We start from the raw sequence: 22,954 nt of genomic DNA, 5'->3' as shown, positions 1-22,954 counted from the left end.
ACCATTATAATCGACATGTTTGACAGACTAATGTGTTTTCTTATATTGTAATATTTCAATTATTCTTTTCACATTTTGCTACTACTGAAATCTTTTTACATCGCATTTTATATTCTTTATGCATGTTTTATAATAACATCTCTATTAATTTTATATTCTAATACTTCAGCATTTTCTTTAGTTTTAAACAACGAATTATTGTTTTCATCAATAATCACAAACACTTGTTTTTTGTTATAATAAGCTTGGTCTGATGATATCTGTGATCAGCTTCTTTTAATAAAAATAATTTTTATTATATCTATGTATTTTTATTTTGTAATTTTTATGTTTGTATAAATTTAGGTGCTTGTACTATCGTTGTTTATAAAAAAGTAGTTGCACATGGCAGGAGTAAAGAAATGAAATATTTAAATGAATTTGGCTTAATGAAATATTCTGACAACAGGGAACAACTCAATTGAGTAATGTTGTATTTAGAGACACATTAATGTTATATGAGGACACACACAGTTATGAAGTGTATGGTGAGTTAATTGAAGAAACATTAAATTTGATTCATAAACTTAGGTGTGGCACAAAAAATACAAATATACACTACAAAACTAGTATGTATAAATGGAACAAGAAAAATAGAAAATGGTATTATGAAGGTGCAACTAGAAAGGCATTACAAGTGGTAGAGGTAGCATTTCATTTGTGGCAAAAGTATGCTGATATGTATTGCACACATGGTCTAGGGGTAGCGTCTTTGATTCATAATCAAAAGGTCTTAGGTTCTAGGTTCAGATTCTGCTGCTGCTTAAATTTTGATTAATAATCAGTATCAGCAGCCGAAGACTTGTGGCATAAGAAGTCACCCTCATTTTGCCAATGGCCTTGTCAAAGAGGGTGGAGGGGCAGACAGAGGTTCAGGGCACTCTCTTGTCCTAGGGGTGGGAAACTGCCCCTAAAGGTAGAAGAATCAGCAATGATCAATGGCGTGAGAATGCAGAAGGCAATGGAAACCACTGTATTAAAGGCACATAACATGTATCTACAGGACATGTGGCCTACAATTGAAGAAGTATCATGATTTTCTCTCCATTGGTCAAAGATTCTGGAGTAGTCCGCTGTTCGGATCTCTGGGAGGGGACTGCCAAGGGGGAGGTTACCATGACAAAAAGATTGAATAACCAATGGAAGGATAACATTCTATGAGTTGGGGCGTGAAATGTCTGAAGCTTGAACGTGGTAGGGAAACTAGAAAATCTGAAAAGGGAAATGCAAAGGCTCAGTCTAAATATAGTAAGGATCAGTGAAGTGAAGTGGAAAGAAGACAAGGGTTTCTGGTCAGATGAGTATAGTGTAACATCAACAACAGCAGAAAATGGTGTAACTGGAGTAGGATTGGTTATGAAGAGGAAGGTAGGGCAGAGAGTGTGTTTCTGTGAAGAGTTCAGTGACAGGGCCGTTCTTATCAGAATCGACAGCAAACCAACACTGACAACGATAGTTCAGGTATACACCCGACGTCGGAAGCTGAAAATAAAGAGTTAGAGAAAGCGTATGAGGATATTGAAAGAGTAATACAGTGTGTAAAGTGGGATGAAAATCTAATAATCATAGGGGACTGGAATGCAGTTGCAGGGGAAGAAGCAGAAAAGGTTACAGGAGAATATGGGCTTGGGACAAGGAATGAGAGAGGAGAAAGACTAATTGAGTTCTGTAACAAGTTTCAGCTAATAAGAATCTGTTCAAGGATCACAAGAGGAGGGGGTATACTAGGAAAAGGCCTCGTGATTAAAGAAGATTACAGTTAGATTACATCATCATCAGACAGAGATTCCGAAATCAGATACTGGATTGTAAGGCATACCCAGGAGCAGATATAGACTCAGATCACAATATAGTAGTGATGAAGAGTAGGCTGAAGTTTAAGACATTAGTCAGGAAGAATCAATATGTAAAGAAGTTGGATACCGAAGTACTAAGAAATGATGAGATATACTTGAATTTGTCTAAGGCAATAGATAGAGAAATAAGGAATAACTCAGTAGGCAGTACAGTTGAAGAGGAATGGACATATCTGAAAAGGGCCATCACAGAAGTTGGGAAGGAAAACGTAGGTAAAAAAAGGTAACTGTGAAGAAACCATGGGTAACAGAAGAAATACTTCAATAGATCGATAAAAGGAGGAAGTACAAAAATGTTGTGGGAAGCTCAAGAATGCAGAAATACAAGTCGCTGAGGAATGAAATAAATAGGAAGCTAAGACGAAATGGTTGGAGGAAAAGTGTGAAAACATCGAAAAAGAAATGATTGTCGGAAGGACAGACTCAGTATACAGGAAAGTCAAAACAACCTTCGGTGACATTAAAAGCAATGTTGGTAACATTAGGAATGCAATGGGAATTCCAATGTTAAATGTAGAGGAGAAAGCGGATAGGTGGAAAGAATACATTGAAAACCTTTTTGAGGGGGAAGATTTGTCTGATGTGGCAGAAGAAGAAACTGGAGTCGATTTAGAAGAGATAGGGTTTCCAGTATTAGGATCAGAATTTAAAAGAGCTTTGGAGAACTTAAGATCAAATAAGGCAGAAGGGATAGATAACATACCATCAGAATTTCTAAAATCATTTGGGAGGTGACAACAAAACGACTATTCACATTGGTGTGTAGAATATATGAGTCTGGCGATATACCATCTGTCTTTCAGAAAAGCATAATCCACACAATTCCGAAGATAGCAAGACCAGACAAGTGCGAGAATTATCGCGCAATCAGCTTAACAGCTCATGCATCCAAGTTGCTTACAAGAATAATATACAGAAGAATGGAAAAGAAAATTGAGTACACACTAGATGACGATCAGTTTGGCTTTTTGTTGTTGTTGTGGTCTTCAGTCCTGAGACTGGTTTGATGCAGCTCTCCATGCTAATCCATCCTGTGCAAGCTCCTTCATGTCCCAGTACCTACTGCAACCTACATCCTTCTGAATCTGCTTAGCGTATTCATCTCTTGGTCTCCCTCTACGATTTTTACCCTCCACACTGCCCTCCAATACTAAATTCGTGATCCCTTGATGCCTTATAATATGTCCTACCAACCGATCCCTTCTTCTAGGCAAGTTGTGCAACAAACTTCTCTTCTCCCCAATCCTATTCAATACCTCCACATTAGTTACGTGATCTACCCACCTAATCTTCAACATTCTTCTGTAGCACCACATTTCGAAAGCTTTTATTCTCTTCTTGTCCAAACTATTTATTGTCCACGTTTCACTTCCATACTTCCAAACAAATACTTTCAAAAATGACTTCCTGACACTGTAACGTTGTTGCTTAATTTGCTATGAAAGCGGTGCTGATATTCAAGACCATAAAAGTGGGTTAAAAGCTGTGAGCTGTCTGGGGAAGTTAATCTTGCATTACTGAGCAACTGTTTCACCAGGTATCCAGTTTAGCTTACCAAATTCCCAACCAGACTAATCTGAATTATAATCTTTTAATAGGCTTACGATAACCGGTGATATATATATATATATATATATATATATATATATATATATATATATATATATATATATATATATATATAAGATAATTTAAATAAAAAGAAGTAAATCAGTTTATATTTGGAAATTTATTTTAACATTGATCATTGAAATTTCAGCATATTAAACGTGAGTCATAACTAAGCTGGTGCCTTATTTAGGACTGTGAAAATGTGAGTTTGTAATCTTACGGAACACATCAAATATGGAGCCAAGATTGGGAGACTGCATACAACACTGCATTCTTAAATAATACACGAAGAACGTTGAAACATATGCAAGAGGAAATTAACCACAACCAACCGATTCAATTTTCACCCAAAGAAGTTATGTTCGTAGCACAATCCTGACCGTCATGTAATTACCACACACTGGTATACTAAATTCATACTAACTCTCTGTGAAATCTTCCCGAAAAGAATAGCTGAGGGCTACTTTGATGATTACACCACATGCTTCACGTGGTCAACTTGGTTTACACAAAGAGTGTAACTCCACAATAATTTTGATAATTAAAATAAATTAGATCGAAAAGCAATTTACAAAAGAAAAACCTTGAACTGGTTACTATCGTCTTACTATTAACCTGATGGGTCAAACAATTGTATAAGCACGTGGTACTGGTTTCACAAAGTACACCCCACGTGGGTTGAACATAAAGAAAAGTTGCTATATTGAAAAATATTGTCAAGACGAGACGTTATAATCTCACACACATTCGCATTTAAGATTGATGAACTTAGTTAGAGTTACTGATCAACACGTGGTTCCACTTTACTGACAAAGTAGTGACAAAGCGACTACCGGAAGATATTCTGAACTTCACACGCGAATTACACTGCGTTGCAATTTCAGATAACATTAGATATTTTAGAGCTAAACCTGAAATAAAGGTGATTAAATTTTCAGTTAGGCTGAACTTAAGAAATCCATTGTCCTATGGACTTAGCAGAAACGCGCTTAGCTGGAGATCTTACCACTTCAGACGCTCGCCATGGACAGACTGACCTGCGCTCCTAACGAGCGTGCTTCCCAGATACAAATGGAAGTGACCAGAGAGGCAGCTTCCTATACCAACATGACAAGGGACGGACAGGAACATAATAAGAATAGAAACCTCGCTGCTTTTAGAAAGCGTAGCTACCTGTTCCGATGTTGGTCCTACTGTTCTCTAGCAGACAGGCTTGTCTGCTACCCTCAAGCATGCAACTAGAAAGACATTTGCTCATTCATCCTCTCACACAGAAGGGAAGGGGGATGACAGTATCTTATCATATACAGTATATAAAAGAAAGCGGATGTAGGTTCCGTATGAGACTGTGTGACATGAATTACATATACACTGTGTTTTAAAGTGTAGTAGTGTGACAGATCGTTCTTGTTTATGTGTAAGAGTAACACGTTCCACTACTCAGTCTCCTCCCAGATAGTCAGAAACGCCACAGTAAATTTAGAAGAGGAATTTATGCCGTAAATGACAACAGATTTAAGAAATTAAACATGAAAGGAATCCAACAGAGACCTTTCAACACTTAAATCTGTACTCGAAGTTAACAAATTTCTCTTCTTCCGACCCGCTTTCCTTGCCATTGCCAGTCTACATTTTATATCCTCTCTACTTCGACCATCATCAGTTATTTTGCTCCCCAAATAGCAAAACTCATTTACTACTTTAAGTGTCTCATTTCCTAATCTAATTCCCTTAGCATCACCCGATTTAATTCGACTACATTCCATTATCCTCGTTTTGCTTTTGTTGATGTTCATCTTATACCCCCCTTTCAAGACACTGTCCATTCCGTTCAACTGCTCTTCCAAGTCCTTTGCTGTCTCTGACAGAATTCCAATGTCATCGGCGAACCTCAAAGTTTTTATTTCTTCTCCCTGGAGTTTAATACCTACTCCAAATTTTTCTTTTGTTTCCTTTACTGCTTGCTCAATATACAGATTGAATAATATCGGGGAGAGGCTACAACCCTGTTTCACTCCCTTCCCAACCACTGCTTCCCTTTCATGCCCATCGACTCTTATAACTGCCATCTGGTTTCTGTACAAATTGTAAATAGCCTTTCGCTCCCTGTATTTTACCCCTGCCACCTTTAGAATTTGAAAGAGAGTATTCCAGTCAACATTGTCAAAAGCTTTCTCTTAGTCTACAAATGCTAGAAACGTAGGTTTGCCTTCCTTAATCTTCCTTCTAAGATAAGTCGTAAGGTCAGTATTGCCTCACATGTTCCAACATTTCTACGGAATCCAAACTGATCTTCCCCGAGGTCGGCTTCTACTAGTTTTTCCATTCGTCTGTAAAGAATTCGCGTTAGTATTTTGCAGCTGTGACTTATTAAACTGATAGTTTGGTAATTTTCACATCTGCCAACACCTGCTTTCTTTGGGATTGGAATTATTATATTCTTCTTGCAGTCTGAGGGTATTTCATACATCTTGCTGACCAGATGGTAGAGTTTTGTCAGGACTGGCTCTCCCAAGGCTGTCTGTAGTTCTGATGGAATGTCGTCTACTCCCGGGGCCTTGTTTCGACTCAGGTCTTTCAGTGCTCTGTCAAACTCTTCACACAGTATCGTATCTCCCATTTCATCTTCATCTACATCCTCTTCCATTTCCATAATATTGTCCTCAAGTACATCGCCCTTGTATAGACCCTCTATATACTCCTTCCACCTTTCTGCTTTCTCCTCTTTGCTTAGAACTGGGTTTCCATCTGAGCTCTTGATATTCATACAAGTGGCTCTCTTTTCTTCAAAGGTCTCTTTAATTTTCCTGTAGGCTGTATCTATCTTACCCCTAGTGAGATAAGCCTCTACATCCTTACATTTGTCCTCTAGCCATGCCTGCTCAGCCATTGTGCACTTCAGTTTGGCTTTAGGAAAGTTAAGGCCCGCGAGAGGCAAGTCTGACATTGCGGTTAATAATGGAAGGACGACTAAAGAAAAATCATGGCACATTCATAGGATTTGTCGATCTGGAAAAGCGTTCGACAATGTAAAATGGTGCAAGCTGTTCGAAATTCTGAAAAAAGTAGGGGTAAGCTGTAGGGAGAGACAGGTCATATACAATATGTACAATGGCTAAGAGGGAATAATAAGAGTGGATGACCAAGAATGAAGTGCTCGTATTAAAAAGGGTGTAAGACAAGGATGTAGCCTTTCGCCCCTACTGTACATTGAGGAAACAATGATAGAAATAAAAGAAAGGTTCGGGAGTGGAAGTAAAGTTCAAGGTGAAAGGATATCAGTGATATGATTGTCTGATGAGGTTGCTATCGTGAGTGAATGTGAAGAAAAGTTACATGATCTGCTGAATGGAATCAACAGTCTAATGAGTACGCAGTATGGACTGAGAGTAAATTGAAGAAAGATGAAGGTAATGAGATGTAGTAGAAACGAGAACAACGAGAAACTTAACATCATGATTGATGGTCACAACGTAGATGAGCTTAAGGAATTCTGCTACCTAGGCAGTAAAATAAATGACAGATGAAGGAAGGAGGACATCAAAAGCTGACTCACTATGGCAAAAAAAGGCATTCCTGGCCAAGACAACTCTACTAATATCAAATATCAGCCTTAATTTGTGGAAGAAATTTCTGAGAATGTACGTCTGGAGTACAGCATTGTATGGTAGTGAAACATGGACTTTGGGAAAACTGGAACAGAAGAGGATCGAAACATTTGAGATGTGGTGCTACAGACGAATGTTGAAAATTAGGTGGACTGAGAAGGTAAGGAATAAGGAGGTTCTGCGCAGAATCAGAGAGGAACGGAATATGTGAAAAAGACTGATAAGGAGAAGGGACAGAATGACAGGACATGTGTTAAGACATGAGAGAATGACTTTGATGGTACTAGAGGGAGCTCTAGAGGGCAAAAACTGTAGAGGAAGACAGAGATTGGATTACATCCAGCAAATGATTGAGGAAGTAGGTTGCAAGTGCTACTCTGAGATGAAGAGGATAGCACAGGAGAAGTATGCTTGGCGCAGCAAACCAGTCAGAAGACTGACGAAAAAAAACTGACATTGTGTTTCATCAAGAAAACAATAATTCTGATGTTTTAATTATAAATAAAAGACAAGTGCATAGTTATGAAATATATGGCCGATATAGTCCAAAAGATCTAGATGGAAAGGTAATATGTTAGGCCATGTATTTTTTCGGAATATGAGTAACGATCCACTGGAAAAACATATTGATGTAGAAGAGTTGTACTTGGAGATTTGGGGGAATACATCAATAAATAAAACAAATCTATTTGAAGTTCTAGTTCATGAAACTGGCCACATATTAGGTCTAGAACACGCTGATTAGAATTATCTGAAGATGATGTCGATGCTATTCAAAGCTTGCATGGTAAAAAATTTGACAACAACACACCCATCTATACCAAAAAGAATTCTACATCTACATCTGCATCCATACTCCGCAGGCCACCTGATGGTGTGTGGCGGAGGGTACCTTGATTACTTCTATCGGTTCTCCCTTCTATACCAGTCTCGTATGGTACTTGGAAAGAAAGATTGTCGATATGCCTCTGTGTGAGCTCTAATCTCTCTGATTTTATCCTCATGTTCTCTTCGCGAGATATATGTAGGAGGGAGCAGATATATATATGTATATATATATATATATATATATATATATATATATATATATATATATATATATATGTAGAGATATATGTAGGAGTCAAGCAGTATATACTGCTTGACTCCTCGTTGAAGGTATGTTCTCGAAGCTTCAATAAAAGCCCGTACCGAGCTACTGATCGTCTCTCCTGCAAAGTCTTCCACTGGAGTTTATCTATCATCTCCGTAACGCTTTCGCGATTACTAAATGATCCTGTAACGAAGCGCGCTGCTCTGTGTTGGATCTTTTCTATCTCTTCTATCAACCCCATCTGGTACAGATCCCACACTGCTGAGCAGTATTCATGCAGTGGGCGAACAAGTCTACTGTAACCTACTTCCTTTGTTTTCGGATCGCATTCCCTTAGGATTCTTCCAATGAACCCCAGTCTGGCATCTGCTTTACTGACGATCAACTTTATGTGACCATTCCATTTTAAATCACTCCTAATGCCTACTCCCAGACAATTTATGGAATTAACTGCTTCCGGTTCTGACCTGCTATATTGTAGCTAAATGATAAAGGATCTTTCTTTCTATGTATTCGCAGCACATTACACTTGCCTACATTGAGATTCAATTGCCATTCCCTGCACCATGCGTCAATTCGTTGCAGATCTTCCTGCATTTCAGTACAATTTTCCATTGTTACAACCTCTCGATATACTACAGCATCATCCGCAAAAATCCTCAGTGAACTTCCAATGTTATCCACAAGGTCATTTATGTATATTGTGAGTAGCAACGGCCCTACGACACTCCCTGTGGCACACCTGAAATCACTTTTACTTCAGAAGACTTCTCTCCATTGAGAATGACATGCTGTGTTCTGTTATCTGCGCGACAATCTAGAGAAGGAACTACAGTGCAGTCTTCCTCTGTGAAACAGTTTTGGGAAAAGACATTTAGTCTTTCATCCTCTGTTTCAGTACCATTTTGGTCACAGAGTGTCTGGACATTTTGTTTTGATCCACCTACCGCTTTGATATAAGACCAAAATTTCTTAGGGTTTTCTACCAATTCAGAACATAGAACTTTACTTTCAAATTCATTGAACACCTCTCACATAGCCCTCCTCACACTAGATTTCGCTTCGTGTAATTTTTGTTTGTCTGCAAGGCTTTCGCTATGTTTATGTTTGCTGTGAAGTTCCCTTTGCTTCTGCAGCAGTTTTCTAACTCGGTTGTTGCTTGGCACATACTCATGTAATGCATATTGTACGATGGTTTTGAGCTTTGTCCACTGATCCACAACACTATCTGTACTTGAGACAAAACTTTTGTATTGAGTCGTCAGGTACACTGAAATCTGCACTTGTCACTTTTGCTAAACAGAAGAAATTTTTCTACTTTTAATCATATTTCTATTTACAGCTGAAATCACTGATGCAGTAACTGCTTTATGATCGCTGATTCCCTGTTCTACGTTAACCATGAGTCGGTTCTCTGTTTAACTGCTCGATGTAGTTTTCAGATAATGCACTTAAAAAAATTTTAGTAGCTTCTTTGTCCCTGCCACCCGTTATAAACAAATGAGTCTCCCAGTCTATATCCGACAAATTAAAATCTCCACCCAGAACTATAACATGGTCGGGAAATCTACTCGTAATATTTTCCAAATTTTCCTTCAGATGCTCTGCCACCACCGCTGCTGAGCCAGGGGGCCTATAGAGACATCCATTTACCATGTTTGAGCCTGCTTTAACTGTGACCTTCACCCAAATTATTTCACATTTTGGATCTCCATCAATTTCCTTCGATACTATTGTACTTTTTATCGCTATAAACACGCCTCCCCGTCCACTGTCCAGCCTGTCTGCAGTATACATTCTGATCTGAGTTTAGAATTTCATTACTGTTTACATCTGGTTTCAGCCAACTTTCTGTCCCTAGTACTATGTCGGCAGATGTTTCACCTGAACAAATTGAATCATTCTGTCAAATTAAAAAGTTCGATCACTTTTTGTTTGTGAATGGAATTTTACACATTTTTCATGAGAAGTAGGTGTGGATGGATATGAAACTAGAGCTAAAAGCTTAAGATTTTCCCCGTAGTTTTTACAAAGAATAGATGGAATATGTCAGAGAGCCTGTTTTGAAGTTGTTTTATTTGTTGACAATATGATATACATAATAAATTTGAATATGTTACAATTTATCCCAAGACATCCAAAACCACTAGCTTATTCACGATTATGTCATGATTTGAAATTAACTGGTTTAGTAAAAACATAATCAGGTAAATGACATATATTCTTTAACAATGTTTCTTCTGTGTAGGAATGGGTGAATGTGGTTATAAAAATAAAACAGATGATTTTCTGGATTGCCTACAGGCATAAATTCTGCATTTTTGTACATTTGTGGATTGTTGTATTTTTTCAAGAATAATACGTTCTATGAATATAATGAATATACAAAAAATTAGAGCTGGTACAGCTGATTTATTTTCATTTGGTATTGATTGCAATTAAATGTTATAAACTACATTGGCAAAACTAGAAAATTTTGCATTTTTCTAATAAAACTTTTTAGTATTTAAATGGGGCAGGTTCAATCTAAAGACTCTAAGTAATGCAAAACTGAGAAGTCAGTTGATAATTTTGCTCCACAGTAATACACAAAAGATGGTTATAGGATGATGTGTAGACATGCATAAAGTAATAAATATATATGAATCTACAAAGTTAACGAATTCCTGGTGTGCACAGAAAAAATTTATGTATGTTACTATACAAATCACATCCAACAGATTCCAAGTGAAGAATATTCAAGGATATTGTTGTCTGTGATAATGATGAACAAGAAATTGTCAAGAAATGAAAGAAATTGAATGTAATTACTCAAACTCTTTATGTAAAGATAAACATTCAAGTGAATGTAAGGAATGTACTCTGGAAAAAGCCAAAAATAAGTAAGCCCACTTCAAGATTCCTTTGCAGTTTTTTTATTAAATAGAAATGTAAAATGGATCAATTCAAGATTACTCACCTTCGTGAATATTGTAAAAGAAGTAATATAATTAATTAAACAGATTAAGTAAGAATGAAACAATTAAATTAATTATATCACATATTTTTCTTGGTGCTACAAGGACTCCCAATAATGCGAAACTAGTTGAACTGAAAGCTACAACTAAAAATCTTGGTATTAGAGGATGCATTAAATAAAATTAATCAGACTTAATTAATTATGTTAAAAGATTTTCCATTTCATTAAGAATTATTTCTAGAGACTAAATCAAGACCAAAAAGTGTACCTAATATAAATTATTTTTACACATTTGATGATGATGCTTTTAAAAAACTATTCAATAGTAAACTATTTGAGCAAGAAAAATAAGACAAACTGCCCAAAAAGGATTTATTTGAGATTAAAGAAATAAGCCCGAAATTTAATGAAATATTTTAATTTTCGTCTGTTGACTATAATATTGTCTTCAATTATGCTAATATTAGTAAGCTCAATACCAATAGTGCGAAAACAGGTTATATAATAAAGTATTTAATTCTAAGGTGCAAGTAGGTGAACACAGACTTAATTTTAAGAAAAGGAGATTAGCTGAATATAACAACAGCAAATCAAAAATGTTTTATCCAATTTCTATGGGATGTGAAGCATAAGATAATACTAAAAAATCTATTCAAGTTTTGTGCAATAAAATCAGAGATAGATTGACATCCAATGAGCCCATTGATAAAGCAGATACTATATTTAATAGTAACATGTAGAAGAATGCTGAAGATTAGATGGGAGATCACCTAACTAATGAGGAGGTATTGAATAGAATTGAAGAGAAGAGAAATTTGTGGCACAACTTGACTAGAAGAAGGGATCGGTTGGTATGGCATATTCTGAGGCATCAAGGGATCACCAATTTAGTATTGGAGGGCAGCGTGGAGTGTAAAAATCGTATAGGGAGACCAAGAAATGAATACACTTAACAGAGTCAGAAGGATGTAGGTTGCAGTAGGTACTGGGAGATGAAGATGCCTGCACAGTATAGAGCAGCATCGAGAGCTGCATGAAACCAGTCTCTGGACTGAAGACCACAACAACACCACCAATTCCAAGAGGTAGTGAAGGTATTAAAATAATAAATTTAGCTGATGATAAAAAGACTAAAAGATGAGTTTGTAGAATTAATAATAGTAATAACTTGTGTTGTCTTACAGCAATTATAATTGCATTAACATATCACACACATTTTTATCTTAGACAGAGAACTAACTATTGGTTAAATTTTGAAAATTAGAGAAGGAGAGAAATGGGAATTACCAAAATAATTAACTATGGTATTGTGCAATAATGTAGGTAGATGCAGCGAGGAAGGATATACTCCAGACGATATTAAAATGTTGAGTAACTATTGGTTATTTAAGTAAATTTTGCATGCTTCGAAAATTTAAATTCGGTTATCTATTATTGTCCTGAGAAAGCAATAAAAATATATCTGTATAAAAATCACAACCATTTGGACATAATCAATAGTATGTCAGCTTTCTTAGAATCATCATATTTCTGTGATAAATGCAACAAAATATATTACAATAAGAATGAACATAAATACAAAATAGAAAGAAAAATATATACATTTTGCAATGCTACAGAACACAACACTGAGAAAAATAAGACATATTGAGAAAACTGTAATAGATTATGTTGTAATTAAGAATGCATAAACAGTCACCGAGAAGTTTGTGGTATAGCTTATAAATGTGAGGAATGTAAATGGATTTGTTTGAGATCTGTAGAACATAAATGTGGATTTCGAATATATCAAAATTGAGATCTATACCCCCGCCGGCGAAACATTGCACTTGACAGTTCGCTTTTTGTCTAGTTAGGTTGGCTATACTGTAATAGCGATGTTGCAACAGCAACCTCTATACACACAGCACACGATACAGTTCTCCGTCCCGTCTCGTAAATGCAAGCGATTGAGCAATTACAGTGTATATAAAAACTCGTTTTTAGTTGTACTACAATGACAGGAAGTAAACAACCGTATAATAATACATGTAAAAGCATAACAATGCACTTTCGATAACGGAGCAAAGAAATACAAAAAACAAGCATCTGAATACTGGTACTTTAAAATCAATAATGTATATAGTTTACAAAATAAATAATAACCGAGATTGCAATTATTAACCAATATTAGTAATTTTTCACTCACCAATTTACAGCGATAATGGCGTAATTCCATCCAGCTCGCCATCGTCACCGTTGTCCGATTCATTGCTAAAACCGTCTTCATCGTCGTCATCAGCAAGACAAATCATTAATTGTTCATGGCCACTGATAATGCCTTCTATTGTCTGTGCTGCTCGTATAAGCTTCTCGACGTGCTCTACTTTTCTCCTCCATGAGGCTGCATCCACAGTCACAAGAGCTTTACGCAACAGCTTTTCCACCTCTGTTATTGTAAAGGACTTGTTGTTCCTTACATACATTTTTACATCACTCCATATTAACTCAACAGGGTAGAAACGGCAGTGATACGGTGGCAGCCTTATTACATTATGACCCTGCTCCTTGGCAATTTCGTCTACTACATATGTAGGTGTTGTAGGCTTATTTTCTTTAACAAGAGAATATCACAGAACCTTTGTCATACTCATATCTGCTGCAATATTTCGAGCCTGTAACCACTGCACCATAACTTCTTTCCGATCATTTGTGGTTGGGGCTTTGTTCTGTATCAGCGAATGATATGGAGCATTGTCCATTACAATTGCTGTAGGGACAGGAAATTGTTTTAAAAGGTTCCTGAACCACTCAACAAATCGTGTGTGATCCATATCTTCATGGTAATCACCAGTCTTTTTTGATCTAAAAACTAAAAGTGCGTCAGGGACAAAACTACTGGAGGAGCCTGCATGGACCACAATTAATCTAGCTCCTCTTCCCGTCGGCTGATGGCCGCTACTGCTGGGTGTGTTATCCGTCCAACATTTACTGACAGCTTCCCCGGCATTAACCCACGTTTCGTCTAGCCAAATTATGGAATGAATGTCCCTGCCCACAATTTTGTGCGAGAAAATGGTTCGAGCGGTAACAATATGTGCTCTCTCTAACAGTACTTTGCGTCCGTCTAGCGTTTTGTAACGGAAACCCATATTTTTTAGCACAATTTTTAGCGATGTTTTACCACCCCTGAAGAGTTCACTTTCTTTTAAAGATATTAATAACTTAGCTACAGTTGGATACTCTTTTCTGCTGTAGCAAGCATAAACATGCCTACAAACTGTATCAGTCTGGAAAGAATCTAAATCTGTGATAGGACTAGGCCGCTTTTTCTTCTTTCCCGGGGTTGATAAAAGTGTATTATTTGATCCAGACAGCTCGGAATCATTACGGCTCACTTCAGTATCTTCCAAGTTTTGTAGTAATACTCCCTTACTTACTACGGTTCTTGCACTAATACCAAGAGTTTTCGACGTACGTTCCACCACTTTGTCGGCAGGAATTGATGGCTGTCCATGAATGCTTACGTAGTTTTTCACCTGCTCGTAAAACTCACGAGTTCTACGTAGTAACTCCAGTGCCTGGCTGTTTAGCGGCACCCCTCGACGCAAAGGATTGTCACTAGGTGAACGAAGTCTTTTCGGTGGCATTTTCCAAGTATGTAAACTCACAACGCTACAAAAGTCACAACGATATAGCACACAGTACAACGAAAACACTCTGTAAACAACATACAATTCACATTGTATACACATTCACTAAACAAAGCCGGCAACGCGGGAACTTTGACGTCACAGCACGTGAGTAACAGCAGTGCTCACTGCGCTGTGATTGGCTGGCGTCCCACGCTGAACGCCTAGCACCTATCGTTCTTCAGTTGTTACTCTGTTACGCTGCCAACTTCATACGCAAATGTCAAGTGCAATGTTTCAGCGGCCCGGGTATATAACCAGAAACTAAAAATCATGAATGTTACATGCAATACCAAACACAAAAAGGTGGTGCACATGAATGAAAATTTAGTGAAAAATATATAATCCAAAGCTGTCAACAATGAAGTAAACATTGTTGTTGTATTGATGCAGAATGTAAAAATAATCATATTTTTGAATTTCGATGTGCAGTCTTATAGTTACAGGGAAACAGTTTAAGTGTTGTAAAAAGGATTCCCAAAGGGAAGTCCTTGTACTTATACTGAAGAATATATAAGGTTCGATTATGAAGCTCAACAAGAAACAGCAATACATATTCAAAATATCGTAATAGTTCACAATATTAATGGCGATACTGTTCATAAATGATGAATTGTGCAGGTGGTTTCATCTAATAAACATAATGATTATACATTTACAACTCATTATACTGAAGACTGTTATTCATTGCCATATATTATCTAGACATGAATTAAATGAATGTTATTGGAGATAGCTTAATTAGGTTTAAAAATTATAGATAGCAGCATTCCATACAAGGAAAACATAGTAAATTTCCAGAAGCATTTGGTATGAAAGAATTAAAGAAAGGTTACTTCCCAGATTTATTCAATAGCCAGGAGAATGAAAATTACATAGGACCAATTCCTGATATCAATTGTTATTGTGTTTATACTAGAAACTGAAAGATAGGGAATATTACTCAAATGCCATAGTCAAAAACGTAAAGAAAATTATGAATTGAATATGAAGAAAGAAACTAATGAATACTGCAACTCTGATGTTGATACATTAAGAACAATCTGTTCAGAACTAGAAAAAATAGCTAATATAGATCCATTCTCTCATTTATAAATTGCTAGATTTTTTATAGCTATGTACAGATGTAAATATTTACTCGATAAAATTGCTTCATTGGCTAGAGCATGAAAGAAAAATTACAGTAAAGAGCCTATATCTTGGTTAAATAGTTTAAATAACAACAACATTCAACTTGCTCTTAATGGTGAAGTAAATGTAGCTGGAGCAAAAGTAGATAGTTTTTATAAAGAAATACTGTTTACCAGTACCAGAACTGTTTTTGGAATAGTTGTAAAATGTTTTAAAACTGAAACGATTTACAACAAAAATCGAGAATCAATAGATGATTTATGTCAAAAGGCTTTAACAAGAAGTACAGAAATACAAAATTCAGGATATAATGTGGGAGAAATATTAGAATGTAATTGGATCAACTCACCCATGTATAAAAATCTTAAGAAACTGAAACAGTTACCTGAAGTTGTTGAACCACTGAATCCAAGAGATGCTTTTTATGTTGGTCATACAAACACAATAAAATTAAGAGCCAAAGCGGGTGATGTTAACACAAAAATAAGATATAGTGATGCATATTGTTACTGTCGAGCTTTACAATTATTGATTGTTATCCTGTAGGTCATCCACAAAAATATATATAAGCCAAGATGTTATTCTAAAAATGGTATAGGTTTATAAAATGTAAAGTAGAGGCACCTAGAGAATTGTATCCTCCTGTTTTACCTGTACGAATGAAGATTGATAAAAATTAAAAACTGTTATTTCCTTTATGTGTAGAATGTGCAGAAGAAAGAATAGATATATGTAATCACAATGATGATGAAAGGAGTTTTATTGGAACTTGGACAAATGAAAAATAAAGAAAGCTGTAGAAAAAAAGGATATAAAACTTTAGATGTCTATGAAGTATGATTTTAGAAATAAAAAGAACATGTAGTTTAAAAATTACATGACAGACTTAATGAAGATAAATTTAGAAATTAACCCTCATATTTTTGAAGCTAATAAGATGTAGGTTAAATATGTAAACTGTAAAGAATGAGCCAGACAATAGGAGATTTTACTTTATTATATGTGCTTCCAAAAGGTAACTTAATTTTTTCCATTGCAGCCAAGCCACGACTGGCAGTGTTAGCTGCCTGTAAATTCTTTTGTCCCATGGTCTAGTAACAGGAAGTCAGCACCGAGGAAGGGCGCCTTGGACATGCGCCTCTCTCATGTGCTTACGAGGTAACCCCGCCCCAGGTGTCGCTTAGCAGGCAATGCTCTGGAAAGTTCCATGCCACCTGCACGGTTTGCTCGGTCCTGACCAATCAGGGCAGAGGAAGCCACATGGTGCGTCAAAAATACCCAGCTGCCTGTTGCCGGGCTTGATCTCTTGTATTCTTGCTCACCCGCGAGTCAGATGCTCACCCTGTAGCATTGAACATCTCCCGCTTCTCCTGGTGCTGCGGCACTGTGGACTTAGTTTTGGCAGACAACAACTTTCGGTAGCTTCGTGAACAATGTTCACAAAATTATAAGCTCTGGCTGTCCCTCACCTCCCTAGGCCTATGTAGTCCCTCTCAACATGCTTTAACCAATAAATGGCCTCTCTCTAAAAATTACCCTATTATTCCATAACGCCCACTGCCTGCCCATATGCCCATCCTGTACAAAACGAAAAAAATAAGTATTGACTTAGATTTAAAGAGAATAAAAGTAATCCCAGGAAAACGGCTGTTGCTAAGATATTCATAATGGGGGAAATGTGGACAGCATCAAAATATGAGTAAAACTGAATGTGTTACATATTTACAAAATTTTATGAGATGCTACTGGATGATCAATTAGATAATATAGGCACAAATTTTATTAATGACAATATGGTTTAGATGAAGCACAGTTTCAAGTATTATTATGTGCAAAATAAAACAGCTACAAACATTTTTATAGCAGAATTCACTACATGAAATGCAAGACTAAGATCATATGATATGTTAGTCAAGCTAGGAAAACCTCTTACATATTGTAATATAGACAGTAGTGCACATATTGATACGAGTTGTCTGTTAAGTGAATTGAATGATGAATTAAGAAAGAACTGGATTGTAGATTGGGCTTCAACTCGACCTAAAAGTTACTGTTTTGAGAAAAATTATAAAAATGCAGAGATAAAAAACATTCACCACAAGAAAATTCAAAAACTAAATGGTGAATCAATGATAAGATTAATGAATGGTGAAATTAAAGAAAAGATCCAATTAGAATACAAACAAATAACTAGAGATGTCAATACTATAAATTTAATAAATAAAACAATTAAGAAAAAATTCTCATTTCAGTATGATAAAAGAATAGTTCTAGTAAATTGTGATATAGTACATGTTTTAAATTTTACTAATAAATTTCTACTTTTTGTAAGCAGAAGCCTTACTGAAGAAGCTCAACAACACTGTCATTACTAATTTGTTTAAAAAGATTAGGGAGCTACAAGTAAATGTTTTATATAATATTAGTGATTGTGAATATTTGAATATTAGAAATGGAGATAAAATATGGTTGGAACTGAGTAATGAATTTAAAATTATTTTTTAGATGGATATTTGAAATTAATTAGTAGTTGGGATTTTCAGTTTTTATAAGAAGGGAATATTAAACTAAGATGTAAAGGAATGAAGAAACTTAAAAGTAATGATAATGAATTTCATGATCTAGAATTTTGGCTTTAATTTTTTTCAGATTTTGATACATGCAGTTTCTGTTCTCTTCCGTTTTTCTAATTTGCGGGAGCTTGAAAGAATGTTAATGAATTTGCACCTAAATACATGAAGTGAGCCCAATCAGTAGTTAGAATTAGAGTTGATAAAAATTATTTGTTTTCAAAAAGTAAAGTGCTCTTTTTACCTTTGGTTTAATTTTATTTTTTTAAAATTAAATCTATTGCAACATAAACTCAAAATTGATATGTATTTTATATAGCAGTAGTAAGTGGGTACACTGGAACGGTTTTATTGCACATCCTTTTTTTGATATATTAATTAAATTAAATTTATTTTAATACAAATTAATTAAAGTAATTTATTTTAATTTTTAATTAATTAAAATGTAAAATAAAATTCATTTAATTGGTTAGTATTTAAATAAATGTAATTTCATCAAATCATCAAAAAAGATATGCAGTAAAAATATGCCAACTGCACTCAATGTAACTGCTTACTACTACTGTATAGTTTTATCTTATGTATGTTCTTATATGAACATAATATGTGCTGATGCCAACAATATTGGAGCAAACAGAGCTTATATCTTTGGTAAATCTCTTCAACAATGAACTGTTGAGTACAATGCATAGCAAGTTCCATCTCCTGAGCTGAATGCCATGTATCATATTTGGAATTTTCTCAGAAGACCACAAACAGAACCCCCCCCTCCAACGCCCACAAACCTTACTCTCAAACCGTTTTCCATGATGAGAAGAATGTTAGGAAGTATCATGTGACACTGTATGACTTACACAGATGATCAGTGTAAATAAAAATTACATAAATAAAGCTATCTCCCATTCTACTCACATAATGAGTGTAGAAGGAATAATTACTTATTGCCTGTGTACAAGTTAAATTAATCCAAACTTATTTTTAGTACCTCTACATGAGCAACCCTTCTTTCTTTCTTTCGCCTAGTGGTTATCCTGTCTGGTAGGGGGTAGTTTAGGCAAACGGTGGTCTGATCTCTACCTCAGAAATACTATACACAAACAGTTAAAATACAATAATGTACAGAACACAGTTTATATGATTCACAGGCAGATGTATGACCTGAATTTCTTCCTTTAGGTTACTGCAATGTCTGTGGCATAAGGACGGGCACTCAGTCATAGAGATAAATAATGAAATAAATTTGTCAATTCATGGAAAATTGGCAACCTGAACCACGGTCTGGATCCAGCGAAATATTTAATGTTCATGTCTCACTCCATGAGATTGTTGTAAGGTTGGAAGGCTAGATGAGGGGCATTCAATAAGTAATGCAACATTTTTTTCTCTCGACCAATTTCGGTTGAAAAAAAATGGGTAACTTGTTGCGGGGCGTCGTGGAATATTCCCACTTCAGTCCCTACAGTATCAACAAGTTCCAGTAGGTGATTGTGCTATACATAGGCCTCAAAATGGCATTTGTAACGGAAATACTTTCGAAGTGGAGAACTATCATTGAGTTCCTGTTGGTGGAAAACCAGAGCATTGCAGATATTCATGTGCGCTTCCAGAATTCCTACGGACACCTGACAGTGAACAGTAGCATGATGAATCATTGGGTGAGGCGTCTCTCATTATCATATCAAAGTCGCGCAAACCGGTCCAATCTCCTTCACGCTGTACGGCCACATACAGCTGTGACTCCTGCAATGTTGGAACGTGAAGACACTCTCACCTGAAGTGATCGACGAATTACAATCAAACACCTCGCTGCTCAACTGGACGTCTTTGTTGATAGTGCTGACACAATCGCCCAAATGTGTGTGCCCGTTGGATTCCACACTGCACTAAAAGAAAACCATAAGAGCAAAAGAGGACCATATCTGTAGCATTGATTGTGAGTTATGATGCTGATTGTGACAACTTTTTTGTCGAACGTCGCCACATGCGATGAAGCATGAGTTCATCACTTTGAATTGGAAACAAAATAACAACCCACGGAGTGGTGCTATGCCACTTCTCCTCTGAAGAAAAAGTTCAAAGACACACCCTCAGGCGGTAAAGGCATGGCGACGCTCTTCTGGGATTGGGAAGAGGTTATTCTGTTTGACGTCTTCATGGTGCAGCAATCAACTCTGAACTATGTTGTACTACCCTTAGGAAATTGAGGAAACGACTTCAGCGTGTTCGTCGCCACAGAAATGGAAACGAACTGCTCCATCTCCGTGACAATGCATGTGCACCCGACAGGAGCTCACAAAACTTCACTAGACTGTTCATCATTCACCCACAGCCCGGATATCGCACCTGCGAAATTCCATCTGTTTGGCCCACTGAAGGATGCGCTCCGCGAGAAGCAGTGTGTGGGTGTTGGGGAGTTTCTTGATGCAGCAATGCATGCGCACCCAACAGGAGCTCACAAAACTTCACTAGACTGTTCATCATTCACCCACAGCCCAGATATTGCACCTGCGAAATTCCATCTGTTTGGCCCAATGAAGGATGCACTCCGCGAGAAGCAGTGTGTGGATGTCGGGGAGTTTCTTGATGCAGCAACGCATGCGCACCCAACAGGAGCTCATAAAACTTCGCTAGACTATCCATCATTCACCCACAGCCCGGATATCGCACCCTCGAACTTCCATCTGTTTGGCCCAGTGAAGGACGCACTCTGTGAGAAGCAGTACGTGGATATCGGGGAGTTTCTTGATGCAGCAACGAGTGCGAACCCGACAGGAGCTCACAAAACTTCACTAGACTGTTCATCATTCACCCACAGCCCGGATATCGCACCTTCGGACTTCCATCTGTTTGGTCCAATGAAGGAGGCACTCCGTGAGAAGCAGTACGTGGATGTCGGGGAGTTTCTTGATGCAGCAAGACATTGGCTCCTACGTCGACCAATAGACTGGTACCATGTGAGCGTAGAGGCACTCGCAGTAATGTAGCATAAGGCCTTCGCCTTGGATTGGCATTATGTTAAACAACATGGTTTCGTAAAATACGCTATATTGGAATCCTGAATAAAACGAACCTGATTTCAGAAAAAAAGTTGAATTACTTACTGAATGTCCCTCATACCTATGGGCTTCGAAAGGATTAATCATAGCAAAACTATTTCTTGTCAATAGATGATACTTGAGAGTAAACGTGGTAGCATATCAAGACAAGTTATTTTAGAAACTGCTCCCAGCGACTACATGTGTGAAATATTCAAATAACTTTATTGTTCGTTGCCGCTTCTAGTTTGAACAGGTGGTTAATCGTCATATAACCTCAGTGCAATTATGAGAGCGATCACTAATTGTTTATTGTACCGAAAAACCTTGGTATATGCAACATAAACTACTAAAAGCAGTTGTAACGCCCTCATGAACTTGATAGTTTACAATTTGTTGATCGGTAACTTCAATCAGAATACGACTTTTCAATGTTCGTCCCATCAACACCTCTCGAAGTGTAATTTAGAGCTTATATCTTGCACACATAGTCATTTTATAGCAAGAAGGGTTTTCAGTATAGGAATTTGCATGGCCAAATTGACGTACATCACAGTGACGTCATTCGAGCATTCAATGGATATCCTTAAACACAAAGTATTGAATATCTTCCTTGTAGTGGTTGTCCACAGTCAGTAACAGCAGTTGTTGACCACTACTTGTACTTTATGGTCATATGTATGCTGAGGAGAAAGTAACGTTAAATAAGTGCCCACTCCTTGGAGGCAACTGGGAGGATTAAGGTTAATCCAGACAGCGCACGACCATCTCCACAGGGTCAGGCGCACATTACGAAAAACAGCAGACCTATTCCTCGGTCTAGCACCCTGATGCACGAAGAAGACGAGCAAGAGAACAGCTGGAACTGAACCTGAATCAATGGCGGTGGTTTCTCTTCACTTCGTCTTCTGGCACCTGGTGAAGAGTGAGACAGCGGCCATACACCAACGGATGTCTCACGCACGCCGTCCCACGGGTTTGGCAGGGAGATGAATCAGTCACATTTTGGGCCAGTACCACACGCAGATGTGACATGAGGGTAATGCGAGAGCTGTGGAGTGCTGGGAGAAGATACTCAAACCTACTATCGAGACCTACAGTCAACATTTCGACGATCTGTTCGTCTTTCAAGACGATAGTGGGTGAACACAGCGCACTATCACAAAAATTATAGGAGTGAATGGCAACCAGCAGCATATTTTTGATTGTATAGATGTACAATTGCAAACAAACTACCTTTATTTAGGCGTTTTCTTTTCAATTTCACAATAAAATTACCCTTTTAGTCTCATAAATCTTGTTCTTCAAGTCCCTTCTCTGCTCGATTCTAATCCCGCACACATTTGCAGTTACACAGGTGTTGCAAAACTCTTCTTTAGGA

The sequence above is a fragment of the Schistocerca piceifrons genome, chromosome 7 (assembly GCF_021461385.2).
Source record: "Schistocerca piceifrons isolate TAMUIC-IGC-003096 chromosome 7, iqSchPice1.1, whole genome shotgun sequence".
Classification (NCBI taxonomy): domain Eukaryota; kingdom Metazoa; phylum Arthropoda; class Insecta; order Orthoptera; family Acrididae; genus Schistocerca; species Schistocerca piceifrons.
The sequence above is the reverse complement of the archived record's forward strand: the minus strand, read 5'-3'. Positions refer to the sequence as shown.